The sequence below is a fragment of the Ursus arctos genome, unplaced genomic scaffold, assembly GCF_023065955.2.
Source record: "Ursus arctos isolate Adak ecotype North America unplaced genomic scaffold, UrsArc2.0 scaffold_24, whole genome shotgun sequence".
In the NCBI taxonomy this organism is placed as follows: Eukaryota; Metazoa; Chordata; class Mammalia; order Carnivora; family Ursidae; genus Ursus; species Ursus arctos.
The window spans coordinates 10,012,134-10,025,192 of NW_026622919.1; positions in this window are offsets into that span (position 1 = coordinate 10,012,134).

Consider the following 13,059-nt stretch of genomic DNA (forward strand, 5'->3'; position numbering starts at 1 on the left):
GTTTTTGGAAGTCACTTAGCACTGTAACTAATATCTGTGGTCATGGACATTTTGAGGAAGACCTCCAACCTGCTGCTATACATCCCCTCCACCACGGCCCTCTGAAAGAGTGGGCTTTACCCACTTGGAACTTTGCCAAATTCTTTTCAGTTTACTTGAGGAAAAGACAAAAGGGAGAAAAGCGCAAAAGTCTAGAATGTAGAAGCTTTTATCAGACATAGTGCTATTATTATGATTTATCCAACGATATGCTAACATTAATAACATTTAGGTTTTATGTGCTTGTATTACAGAAACTGTGCTGAATGATTTGTAGGATTTCATTTATGTATTACAGTAATCTTCCAAAATAAAAAATGAAATAGAAACCGGTATGGAAAGATACAGACGCTTACATAAGAGCCAACATTAGTTGAGACCGTTGAGTCCAGACGAAGCACTTAGCTACTACATACACTGCTTACTGCTAACTGCTTGGAATTACTTAGAATTTCTCCAAAAGCTGAATGTTACTTCTCTCTGTTGGTACAATTTGGCAATGGGGCATCTGGTTCTCAAGGAGATGATTAGTGTGGCTAATCCAAAAATTAAATTGTGGGCTTTCCAGGCAAAGTAATGATCTATGGTATGAAACAGTGTTTTCTGGAAGTGTATGTGAGCTGAAGCTCTAATTTCCCTGGCCTGGTGAGAGACATAAAGAGCAAAGAAATGATTTCAGTTATAGGAGTAAAACACCATTAACCACCAAGAAAATGCTGTTGAAATTATGTTTACCCAAAGAAAACATGAAAAATACAGGATGAATTGATGGACTTGTGTAATCTTACTTGATTGCAGTGGTAGAATTAAGCCATTCTGTCTAGAACGGGAAGGGAAAGCATCTTGGGTCTTAGTTAATGCATAGACATAATCAGAATTATAAAGTTGAAAAGAACTCCGCCTTTAGGCCACTGGTATTTGGGGAGGTCCTTCTTCTAGTCTTTGGAAGAGTCCATTTTATCCAGTCATGACCTTAGAGTAGCAGCTGCATTTTTGAGGGCTTTCTTCATTGCAGGCATTGTACTAAATACTTTACCTGCATTACCTTGTTTTGACCTCACACAAACCTGCTGGGCCCATTTCACAGATTAGGGAATGGAACGGATATGTTAAGGGATTTGTCCGACTTCACATTCCTAATAAATGGCAGAGCCAGGTTGGAATTCCAGGCTGCCCGATAGCTAGGTGTGAGCACTTCATGAGTATGCCACGGTGCCGCCACTCACGCTAAAAGGGAGAGATCTTGATTGGGAGTCCGAAGATCTAGGCTTTGGTCTCAAAGCCACCCACCACTGGTCATCTGCCACCCACCATTCAGGAAATGCCATTCAAGTGACTCACCTCCCACAATGACATGGAGACAACAACTGCCCTACTTCTCCCACAGTTCGCTTTCCTATGAAAAGCTTTCCTACATGAAGAGTCAGATTAATAAGGACTTTAAGAAATATTTTCAACATAAACTACATGGAATTTTTTTTGGTCTTCCTCAAACATGATCAGATTTGAACTGTATTTTATGGTAAAGGGTAGGACTCTGATAAAGGTGTGTGAGGAAGAACATGCCAAGGAAGACGAATTATGTGAACAAAAAATACAGAACTTTGTAGCCCCTCCCCAAAGAAATTGAATAAAAGTAGAGTTCAAGGTGTACATTCGATAGAGGGCAGGCAAGGTTTGGATTTATCCTGAAAACAAAGCGAAAACACTGAAGATGTTGTCACATGGGGATTGTGTCCCGTGCAATTGCCTATTTTTTGGTAGTAACACCTAAGATGGGCGGGGAAAGAGGAAAGCCAGATGGACCAGTCATCATACCGCTGCTGCTCTAATTGAGCTCTGAAGTCATAGGCCGATGGGGCGCCTGGGTGGCTCAGTCGTTAAGCCTCTGCCTTCAGCCTAGGGCATGATCCCAGCATTCTGGGATCGAGCCCCACATCAGGCTCCTCCACTGGGAGCCTTCTTCTTCCTCTCCCACTCCCCCTGCTTGTGTTCCGTCTCTCACTGGCTGTCTCTCTCTCTGTCAAATAAATAAATAAAATCTTAAAAAAATAAAAATAAAATAAAATAAAATGAAGTCATAGGCTGGAGGCCCGGCAAGGAAAGAGACAAGGCAGACAGGAGAGAGAATGTGAAGCCCGTGCAGACTCCAGAGGCTAGACAGCTGTCCTTAGTGAGAGAAAGGAAGAGATTCAGAATGTCAGGATTTTGAGCCTGGGTGCCCAGGAGAAAGAGGCCAAATGGGGAAATCCAGCCTAGAAGTCTCCAGGGGGAAGAAAGGGAATGGGGATCTACTGTGGGCATCTATTGCAGAGACATAAATGGGCAGTTGAACATAGAGAACAAAAGCAGTGGAGAGAGTTCAGGTCCCAGAGAAAACAAATGTGAAGCCATCTGGTATCAGTACGCTGGACAGTGGAGTGGTGAAAGCAGCTGAGGTTCCGAGCCAGCCAAGGGAATGACGGGACAAGGTGTGCCCCTCAGCGTAGCTCTGTATTTGGAGGATTGGAAAAGGAACAATTCGACAGGAAGTTAAAATAAAAAAGATGGATCCTCATGAAAAAGTTTCCTTAGGCTGAAACTGTATAATGATATACATGTACGCAGGTACATATGTCTGTAGGTATGTAATGTGTGTGTACATCTCTAACCAAAGCCAAAGTGAAGGATTCAAAGAAAAGCATGACCAAAACTCAGCTCGACTCTTGTACTTTATGGCCTTTGTTAATTCCCTTTTGTTTTTCTTAAAGTCTGAACCAGGGCTACTTTCTATAGGTGGAGAGATTGCTAGAAATGTCTTCCATGCCCAAATGTACTTGTTTTTCCCGATGACTAATTTTCCTTTATACCTATCTTGGCATCACTCGTTACACAATTTCCCTCATCATCAACTCATTTTGCTTCCAGAAACATATTCTCAAGTGCCTGGCTACGTCATAAATACTCTCTACGGATGCAGCTCAACTCTTAGTTTTGTGCAGAATTGCTGAGCTGTAATGAGTTACCCACTCTAATATTTCTAATGCCTCCTGGAATCGTCCCTGCGTTAACCGTTTATAAAATTCCAACTGCTACTCAATATGTAGAAATGCGATTGCATTTCACTGCTTGCCAAAACAATAAGCCTTTCTGAGATCATTTTTCTTTTTTTGGTTTCCGGGAGAATACAATATTGAAATCCGTGATCAGTTGCCAAGTGCAGTCTAGTGGTAGTTGTTTTTTCCTAAATGATTTTATTATATTGAGGATTTGCCTCAGGACAGAATGTTCTACACAGACTAATAGGTGAATAAATACATTGGTATATGGTGACCCCTTACCCCATTCCACCTCCCAGAATTTATGTAAGATTTACTAACATTACTGAGGGAATTTCAAATTTCGTTGTAAAGGCAAATAGTGGATCTAGTTTGCATTTAGAGGATGCAAAATGATATGTTAGTAGCAGGGCAAGGCCACCTTTTAAAAATTTAAACTAGAATCCAAGGTAGATAATAGCATACTGAGACATGGTCTGCCAGTGCTCTTGGAGTGATAAATGCTGTTGTAATGATGCAGGCCATTTGCACATGATGTAGTAGGTGGCAGGCAGCAGCCGAACATCGGAATTCCTTACCAGCTTTGAGCTAAATAATTTCACTTTTACTTGGGGAGTCTAACATTCATTTGGGCCTCAAGGAAGGGTTTCAGAGCAGTGTTTTTACGAGGTCTGCAACAGAAGAAAGCTTTCTTTAAAGTCAAAGTTGTCAATCAGATCCCATAGAGTCATTATAAACATTGAGCAAAGAAGCAAAAGCGAATAATGCTGTGCTGGGGCTGGGGGAAGCAGCAATTGATTAGGATTATGTTGTAGAGCAAAAGTCCAGAGACGTAACCTTGTCATTTCATTTTTTTCAATGATTGCTATTATTAGTCAGCTGATACACATGCATTTTAGTTTCATGATGTCAACTATGGCACTAGTTACTAGGGATACAAAAACTCTGACATGTTTCATATTTCATGTAGGTGAGAAAGGATAAAGGAAGGCTTCCTTGTAGAAGAATTTGAGTGGGGTTTTGACAATTAGAAGGTTTCCCGGTGAGAAATGAAAGAAAGAAAATTCCAGAAAAAAAAAATCTTGTGCAAAGGTTAGAAATTACTTTTTAAAAAATTTGCTTTATATATTTAGAATCACAGAATAGATGTAGGAAGAATTATGAGGGAATATCACAAGAAAAAGCTAAGAAGGGAAGTTCTAATATTTTAATAGACTACACAGGATAAAAAAAGTAATCAACCTACTCATAAAATTATGTAAACATGAAGGACATTTAAACACTGTTTCCTGGAGAACAAATGTCTGTTGTGCAAAGGGCATTTTATCTCCTTTGCCATTGCTGGAATGCATGATTTTAATAAAGGCTATTAGGACAAACTTTTCTTCTAAGCCAATAAACTTAACCTTGAAGTTCAGCTTCAAGATCATGACACCTGTTACTTAAATCATTCCAAGTCTGGTCAGTCAAGTTCACGGCATTTGCTTAAGGAAGAGTCTGTATCAGAGGGAATCTCTTAGATCAGTCTTCCTATTAAAAGTAAATCCTTTATAAGTTTGACTATTTAAGATAGAAGATTAGGAATATGAAGACACTCCTGAATGAATGACTCAGCAATCTGCCAAGTGTTGCCAAGTGTCTTCTCGGTCATCGATCTCACCTTGCGAAACTTGGGACGGCTCAGGTTAGGGCTACAGAAGAACACTAAGACACACCCTTCTTGTTCCTCCCTACCTTCCAGAATCTTGACAGAGAGGCAAGACACAGACACAATTGAAAAAAACGTATTTAGTTCAGACATGTGTATGTATAATTACCATCCTAAATAGACTTTGGTAAACAACCTGGGTAGGCAGAATAAGGACTCCTCAAAAATGTCCACATCCTAACATGGCAACAAGAGACTTCCCAAATGTGACGGATGCACCCTCCCGATGAGTGGCAAAAACTATTTAATTCTTCCATTGGCATTTGGGAAAGGAGAGGGATGGATAGAATTTTTTGGAAGAGCTTCACTGATATGAAATTTGAGCTGGTTTTGTAGGCTGGCGCATTTGAACAGGGTTGAAGAAGGCATCGCATTCCCCTCCAGGGGAAGTTCAGAGAACAGTTGGAGTCAGGGCCTCTGACTAAAGCAGAAGGCTTCTGTTGGGAAGGAGGTGGAAGTCTAGATTAGGAATGTATTCTGGAGGACTTTGCATGTGAGAGGAGAAACCTGAGCTTTCAGAGGAAATTCTTATTTCAACCCACCCTTGCAGCGCAGCTACGCGAGTCCCTCCGTCACCCCTACCCTCCTGCAGCTCTTCAGCAACATTGAAGGACTCAAACACAAAAATAAAAATTCACACTTATGGGGCACCTCGGTGGCTCAGTGGATTAAGTGTCTGACTCTTGGTTTCGTTCAAGTCAGGATCTCAGGGTCGTGACATTGAGCTCCTCGTGGGGCTCTACACTCAGTCCGGCGTCAGCTTGAGATTCTGTCCCTCTGCCCCCTCCCCCTGCTGGTGCTCTCACTCTAAAGTAAATAAATCTTTTTAAAAAATCACACTTGTTGAGTGATTACCAAACACCACGCACTGTACTAAGAGCTTTAGTCCTGCTATGTACTTTAATCCTTACAACAAACCTTTTTTAAGAGAGTCAAGGGGGCTTAGAGAGATTTAAGGAACCTGCCCCAGGACACAGCGCTAACTAGGGGCAAACGCCTCGGTCAAATCCAGGCTGTAAAACCCTGGAGCTCAGAGTCTTAGCCATTTTCTGTCGTGCTGCCTCTGACCATCAGACATCCAGCAGTTTGTTTTAACTGCCTGCAGAATATCTTATTCATGTGTATATTATGCTTCTATAGGGACAATGGATTCTGCATGCTAACTGATGTGTCATCGACCATTTTAAAAATGAAACTGAAAAACAGATCTAGTTATTCAGTCAGGTGAGAGGTCTACAATGACCGCAGCCTGATTCATCCAAGAATTGTTTACATATTATAGCCAAGAACTCCAGCTGGCTTCAGAAAAAGGATTCAATGATCAAGTACAAACCTCAACTAACTTGCATGTGAGTCTAAGAGAATGCCTGGCATTTATGCAACCATCGAGAGTGCCATGCCCACAATTTTGTCTGTAGGGATGAGCAGCTGGGACCCCAGCAATTGAATAGGTTACTGGAACTGCTTTTGTGTGATTCTGTTGAAATGCCTTCCTTTCCTCCCATGATTCTCCAAATATTGTCAGGACCAGAGGGAAACCGGACATCTGAAAAGGACCTAATTAACATGGTGCATAATTCAAGGAATGAATGGATGAAAGAGTGAGTGAATAGTGATGCCCAGATCTGAAATACAGCCTCTGGATGGTGGCGAGTGCTCTCGAAGAAGCAGTCATGACTTTCTGTCCTGCTACTACGCACGGCCTGGGGGTGATGCCTTGTCGAAATCCAAAATATAAAGCTGACCTTTTGAACTTTTAACTTCTTTTGAGTAAGATTAATAAAGCATGGATTCCTCGTAGAATGCATCAATGCATCTAAATAAAACCCATCTATTTTTATTTAAAGGCTGAAATTATGACACATGCGAGAAGAATTAAATGTAATTAACAGATCATTGGATTTGAAGTAATTTTTAATGGTAATAATTTGCAGAAAATAGGATGTGGCTAATAATGTTATATTGATGGTACATAAGAGTTATCACAACTAATTGCTTATCCACTTGAACGCCAACATTCTTCCAGGCGAATAAGTTTCTGTTATTCTTGTTTATTTGGATTGGATTTAAAAATGGCTTTTGGTTAGGTAATAGAAGTACATATAAAAAATTTCAACAGATCAGCCTTCTTACCCTTGACCATGTTACTTGCTTTTTTCCCCCTTTGGGGGCAATCACAGTTTCTTTTGTATCCTTTAGTATAGTTATATATCTATAAATCTACCCTTAGGTATACCCTACCATACAGTTTACTACTATTAAAAAAACATCACTGGAAGATGACTACAAATCTAGTTTTCCACAGGAAAATAGAAGGAAAACATTTAAAAACAATTTAAGTAGATTTAAAAAATGTGGCTATGGATAAAAACACATGCAACTAGAATATGTATTATTATTTAGTCTCGATAACTGGGAAGGACAGCTGGATGGGAGTTTAAGCAGACTTAGGTTAGAGAACTCAACTTTTGTTGTGTCATGACTGTATGCCTTGGTGCCTCCCCTGTAAAATGGGTGTAAACTTTAGGATTCCTGAGACAATCCAGCTAACCTGTTTAGCACAATGCTTGCCACATATTAGGAAAGAAAAACTGACCGGGAAGAAGGAAGACAGCAAGTGTGTGTGTGTGTGTGTGTGTGTGTGTGTGTGTGTGTGTGTGTGTCTGTGTGTGTGTGTGTGTTTTAAGCCCAGAGTGCTTTGAGAAAAAAAAAAAACCTCTGTCTTTATAATTATCTTGGGCATTGCTTTCAAAAAGGATATTTTTAAGCTTAGGAAATAGAGCATTGGAAGCTCATTTACAAATTTGGAACTTGGGATTTAACACTTGGTTTAAATACATTTCTCATTTTTTTTCGCCCAGCAGTGTATTAAAGTAATGGATGAAACCATGACAGTTTGTAAATGACAAAATACAGAATCTAAGTGGTTGGTCAACACACAACTGCTTCCCTATGGTTTCAGCTTTTGCCCTCAGAGATGGCTCCAGGCTATCAGGAGACTTCTTTTTTCTTTGAGGGTTCCTTATTCTCCTTTGCTTCCACACTTTGTTGACATTCCTGACCTGTCTTTGTTCTTTCACACTTAACAATAGGGCATCTTCTTTTAAAAGACTCAGCCTTCTCCTTTCACACCACCACTCACCAACATAAGAAATTTGAAAGGGCCCAGATAAAACATATATTTCCACTGGAACAAATGGACACCTAAGCACGCATCTCCACCATGTTTGGGGTCTTCACTCCCATGAGAATGCCTTAGCTTCCTCCGTATTACCCACTGTGCCACAGGAAGGAAAAGGCTAGGAAGTGCTGACAGAGAGGTGGGAGAAACTCAACCTTCTGGCAAACAGCAGATAGATGTGAAAATAGAACCAAGCAGCTATATCCAGTTCCCCATCACCTCTCCTCAAAGGACCTCACTAAAGTCAATATCACCTTGGCTCCCATGACAACCCCTTGCCAAAGATAAATAGGTATCAAATATGCTTTTGCTCCTAAGACCTCTGGGCATTGGTACAAAATACAAATGCAAAACTCAGGCTGAATTAATCTCCTGATGTACCACTTAACAAAAAAGCCACAGAATGCAGATTTGCCAGGCCAAGTTGCAGGCCTTGCCTCTCTGCAAGGCTGTCAGCACCCTCTAAAAAAGAAGGCTGATAAAATTAAGCAGGCAGTTTCCGTTGGCATTTTCACACCGTATGAAACACATGTTCTGTTTAGAATGCAAACAGGACTGCAGAATTACAGGACCTGCTGGGGATGTAGGCCAATGAAGAGATTTCTGATCACAGGATTATGGTCTCCAAGTTTAAAACTCGGTTGAACCCACAGCCAGTAAATCAAGGCCCTTGGTGAAGAGAAGATTAGACAAATAGCTAGCAACTTTGAGCCATGAAGTCAGTCTGTCTATGAAAATCGGTGCTTGTCCTTACAACCTCAAACTCTATAAGCTCCTGGGCCCTGGCTCAATACAGAATGGATTCCTTCTGTTGTCTGCGACGGAAGGGGAAAAGAGACTGAAGCGGGTGCTACTTTCGTGGTCCCTTTTGCCTTTACCAAGTTCAATGGTACCAAAGTGGAAAGAAGATTCAACCTAAGACAAAAATTTCAAATTATACGTGCATGTGAGTTACATGCTGTGTACTGCTGTAATTAAGAGTTGAGCTCTAAGATCTGATGGTCTGTATTGGTTGGTCTTATTTTCCTCTGCTTTAAAATGTGGATGATAATAGTAAATGCTCCAGTGAGCATATCTGAAAGTGAAAGAAAATCCTAGTCATAAAGTAAAGCTCACAACATAAGACTGGCTATCTACTCTATAGTCCATATGTACAACGACTCCTTCCAGCGGTCTTGGTTTCATAGTGACTGATGTATTTACATTCCTATAGAATGTTTACTGTTTGTATTCTGTGTTCTCTGCGGTAAAATTACTCTTCTGGAAGGCAGAAAGTCTTTGGAAGGAAAAGAATCGATTACCTCTGCGAAAGAAGTAGGAGGGCAGCAGAGAGATCTTAAAGTCCAGTTTTCTAGGTTTCCCCCAGGTCTCTGAATATCAGCATTTTCCTTCCAGCAGGAACTAAGCGCAAGGGGAAAAGAACTGGGAATATGTTCATATTCGTGTTAACATAGAGCAAAGAGTAGAAAGAACTTAAAAGCCACTGGCAACTCACAATTCTTGGAGAGGAGATGCCTCTAGCCAATGGAGTTAAATCAAATATTTCCAGCTCCTCTTTCGTTGTTTTAGGTACTAATCCCAAGTCTCAAAATAATATTCTGACTCTCTCCCAGCATGGTCCTCTGATAGCAAAAGGTCACGTAAAGAGAACAGATATGGAGCCAGAGTCCTTGGGGGTGAGTCTAGCTGTGCAGTCTACTGACATGTGACACCAAGCCCTCCCGTCCACAGCTTGTCACTGAGCTCGGGGCTTCAGCTCACGCGTAGCTGTTCACATCCAGGTACTTGGCTGTGTAAGTGGAAAAACTTTTTTTTTTGCTTTAGTTTATTGTCCACACCTCCCCTCCCCGGAAACGATTTTATATTCACAAATGTCATATTAAGCAGCTAATAAAGGACTGAAAACCAACCTAAAAAGGTATGAACTATCATCCCAGACTACTTGGGTTTTTCTTTTCTTTCTTTTATTTTTTTAAAGATTTTATTTATTTATTTGTCTGAGAGAGACAGCAAGAGAGGGAACACAAGCAAGGAAAGTATGAGAGGGAGAAGCAGGCTTCCTGCTGAGCAGGGAGCCCGATGTGGGGCTTGATCCCAGGACCCTGGGATCATGACCTGAGCCGAAAGCAGACACTTAACGGCCGAGCCACCCAGGCACCCCTGGGTTTTTATTTTCTTAGAGAATTAGGAAGCCTCAGGCTTTATCTCCTCTTCCCCCTTATCCACATAATTTACTTGGAAAAGCACAACATGATAGGTCTTGGTCTTACACAATGCCCTCTTCATTTCGTATTAAAAAAAAAAGTGTAAGATGCACAAATTGTGGTTTTGGGGAGAAGTTTACTGTGGATGTGTTTTACCTGACCTTCCTTTCAATGGCATGACTTTTTGGGTCTCTCTTCGTAGGTTCGTGAGAAATCACATCTTAAGGGATGACTTTTGGCAGGGGGTCATTCCTCTCAAGTCAGTCATGCCTTCTCTGTTCATCTTGTCTGTTCCCCTCTCCTGCTTTCTCTTTAAACTTCACATGACTGAAATTGAATGAATCAACCAGCTCTGAAAGCCCATTTCCTAGTCCCCAGTGGGACTATTCAAGTTTTATTACTTTTAAAGATTCACCCAGGCTTTCACTAACATGAAAAGTAGATCATCTCTGAGTGGCTGCTTTCAGGTTTAAAAGATTTAGACTCCAAAGCAGAAACTGGCTTCCAATGCCCCCACTTGAAAGACTGCAAAGCCCCACTGGATGTATGTTTAACAGTTTTTATTCTCCTGTGGAAAATGAAGATGTTTATATCTTTGCTGAAATAATAAAAAGACCCAGGTAGAAAATTTTCCATTACAAGTCACTGTTCCTGTCATGTCATTTTAGGGATAATAAATGAACAGGATCTGATTACAGGCTTACAAATGTGAAAGGACTCCTGAGTGATGGGAAACATCACAGCCATCCCACCTTCTGTGTGCAGAACATGTCTCATGAGACCCTCCCTCTCCTCCCCCCACAAGCACACTCCCCCCATAACATCATTCTTCCCTTCGTGTCCCTGGGGCTGCTTTTCAGTAAGACTGATACATGGAGTAGAGGCATCTGTGATACTCAGCCTCAGAAAGTTCCGGGCTGGGCTAGGGGTGGAGAAGGTGAACCAGTGCCAAAGCACCGCTCAGCTGCCAGATGTCCAATACTGACAGCTGCCGCCTGGGGTTTGCCTTGCAAGGGCTGCTGTCTAATTTCAACAGTAGACACAACAAGGAGAAAGAGAGGTTAATGTTCCCAAACCTGCCTTCATAAACTCTTGTCTTTGCTTCTCCATCCCTCAGTGCTGCTCAGTCTCTCACAGGGAGTCAGACAGTTTTAATTGACCCAACTGCCATCTTGCCTGATATTCTAAATACACAGATAGTTGGTTTTAAAAAAGCTCAGGTTGAATCCAGGGGAATGGATCCAACCCAATTACTGAGAGAACAAGGCTTGACATCCTTGGTCAGCGGGTAGGATCTCCTCTGAAAAACAAAATGCCCACACTTGTAATCACTTACCTAAGGAGCAAGCAGGGTATTACTCAGGATTTCAAGATGAAAGAGGACCTCCCTGATGACAGAGGACATAACAACCAAGGGCAAATGCATTTGGTTTTGAGATGTTCTAAAATTTGTTATTAATGATTATTTCAATATAACTGTACCCTAAAATTTGCACTGATCAGTCTTTTACAAATAAATATTGTCCGTCTTCTATGAGCTCTCATTAGTGCCGAGTGGTGACTATCTCCTATTGAATTCATCCAGCAAATTCCCCACAATTACTTGTAAGCGTGTTCAATTCTCCTTTATTTCCTAGAATTGGTTCATCTTCTCTCACTTTCAACAAATCTTTGGTTTTTTCAACTGACACAATCTGGATCGTTCCTCAGTAATCTATTGTGACGTAACAACCGCTCCCCAAATTTGTTCTAAAACAACCACCCCTTAATAGGTGCACGTTTCTCTGTTTTGGTTTGCCGGGGCTCGGCCAGGGAAAGCTTATTTCCTCTCCCTGAATTGACAGCTAGGCTTGGTCAGGTGGACCCCAATCTGGACTGGAGGATCCAAAATGGCTTCCTTTGCATGCCTGGTTCCTCAGCTGGGAAGCTGAGGCCTCTCTCTTCTCATGGTCCTTCATCTTCTAGGTTCTCCTTCCTTCTCCCCCCAACCCACCATGGACTTTCACCCTTCTGAAGGTCATGCTCTCCATCTGGTCTCTCTAGCAAGATAGCCAAGCTTAGTCATGGTGGAGGGAGACTCTAAGCAGGAAAGGCAGCATCTGCCAAGCCTCTTAAACCCAAGGCCCAGAAGTGGTGTGTCTAACTCTTAACTTCTTACAACCAAAGCAATTCTCAGGCCAGAGAATGCTCAAGGGAAGAGGAAATACTGTCCATTTCTTGGTAGACGAGCAACATCCACGTATTAGAATGAAAAGAATTACTGGCAGCCATCTTTGCAGGTAATTGACCACACCTATCATACCATACATCTGTGTAAACACAGAGGGGAAGAAATACATGTAGGAATTTAGTATATATTAAGTTGTAGGAGCCAAATACTTGGAGAAAGTGATCTATTTAATAAATTGTTTTGAAGCCTTTGGTTAACTGTTAGGAAAAAGAAATCCAGCTACATTAAAGAACACATAAGGATGAATAAAAATGTAAAGAACTAGAATATTTATTTTTTTCAGAATGTGGAAGAGAAATTAAATATAAAATTTAAAACACACACACACACACACACACACACACCAAAGTCATAAAGGTAAACTGACTGGTTTGACAGATCCCACCAAATATAAACGTCAGAAATGAACATCAAAACCTTGTGTTCTGGCTCTGCTTAAGATGAAGAAATTCACAAGAGGATACTGTTCCCACCCTCAAACTGCAGGGGGGAAAGCCAGATAATTTATAAAATCATAACCTTTCTTGAACTTATCAGAGAACAGAGGTTACACAACAAGCAAATGAACTGAATTGCAAAGGATAACAACTTCTCTAAGGAGAGAGGGAAGAACCGTTTCACCTGGGAGAGACTAGGGAAGGAAGGGTCAGCCACCATAA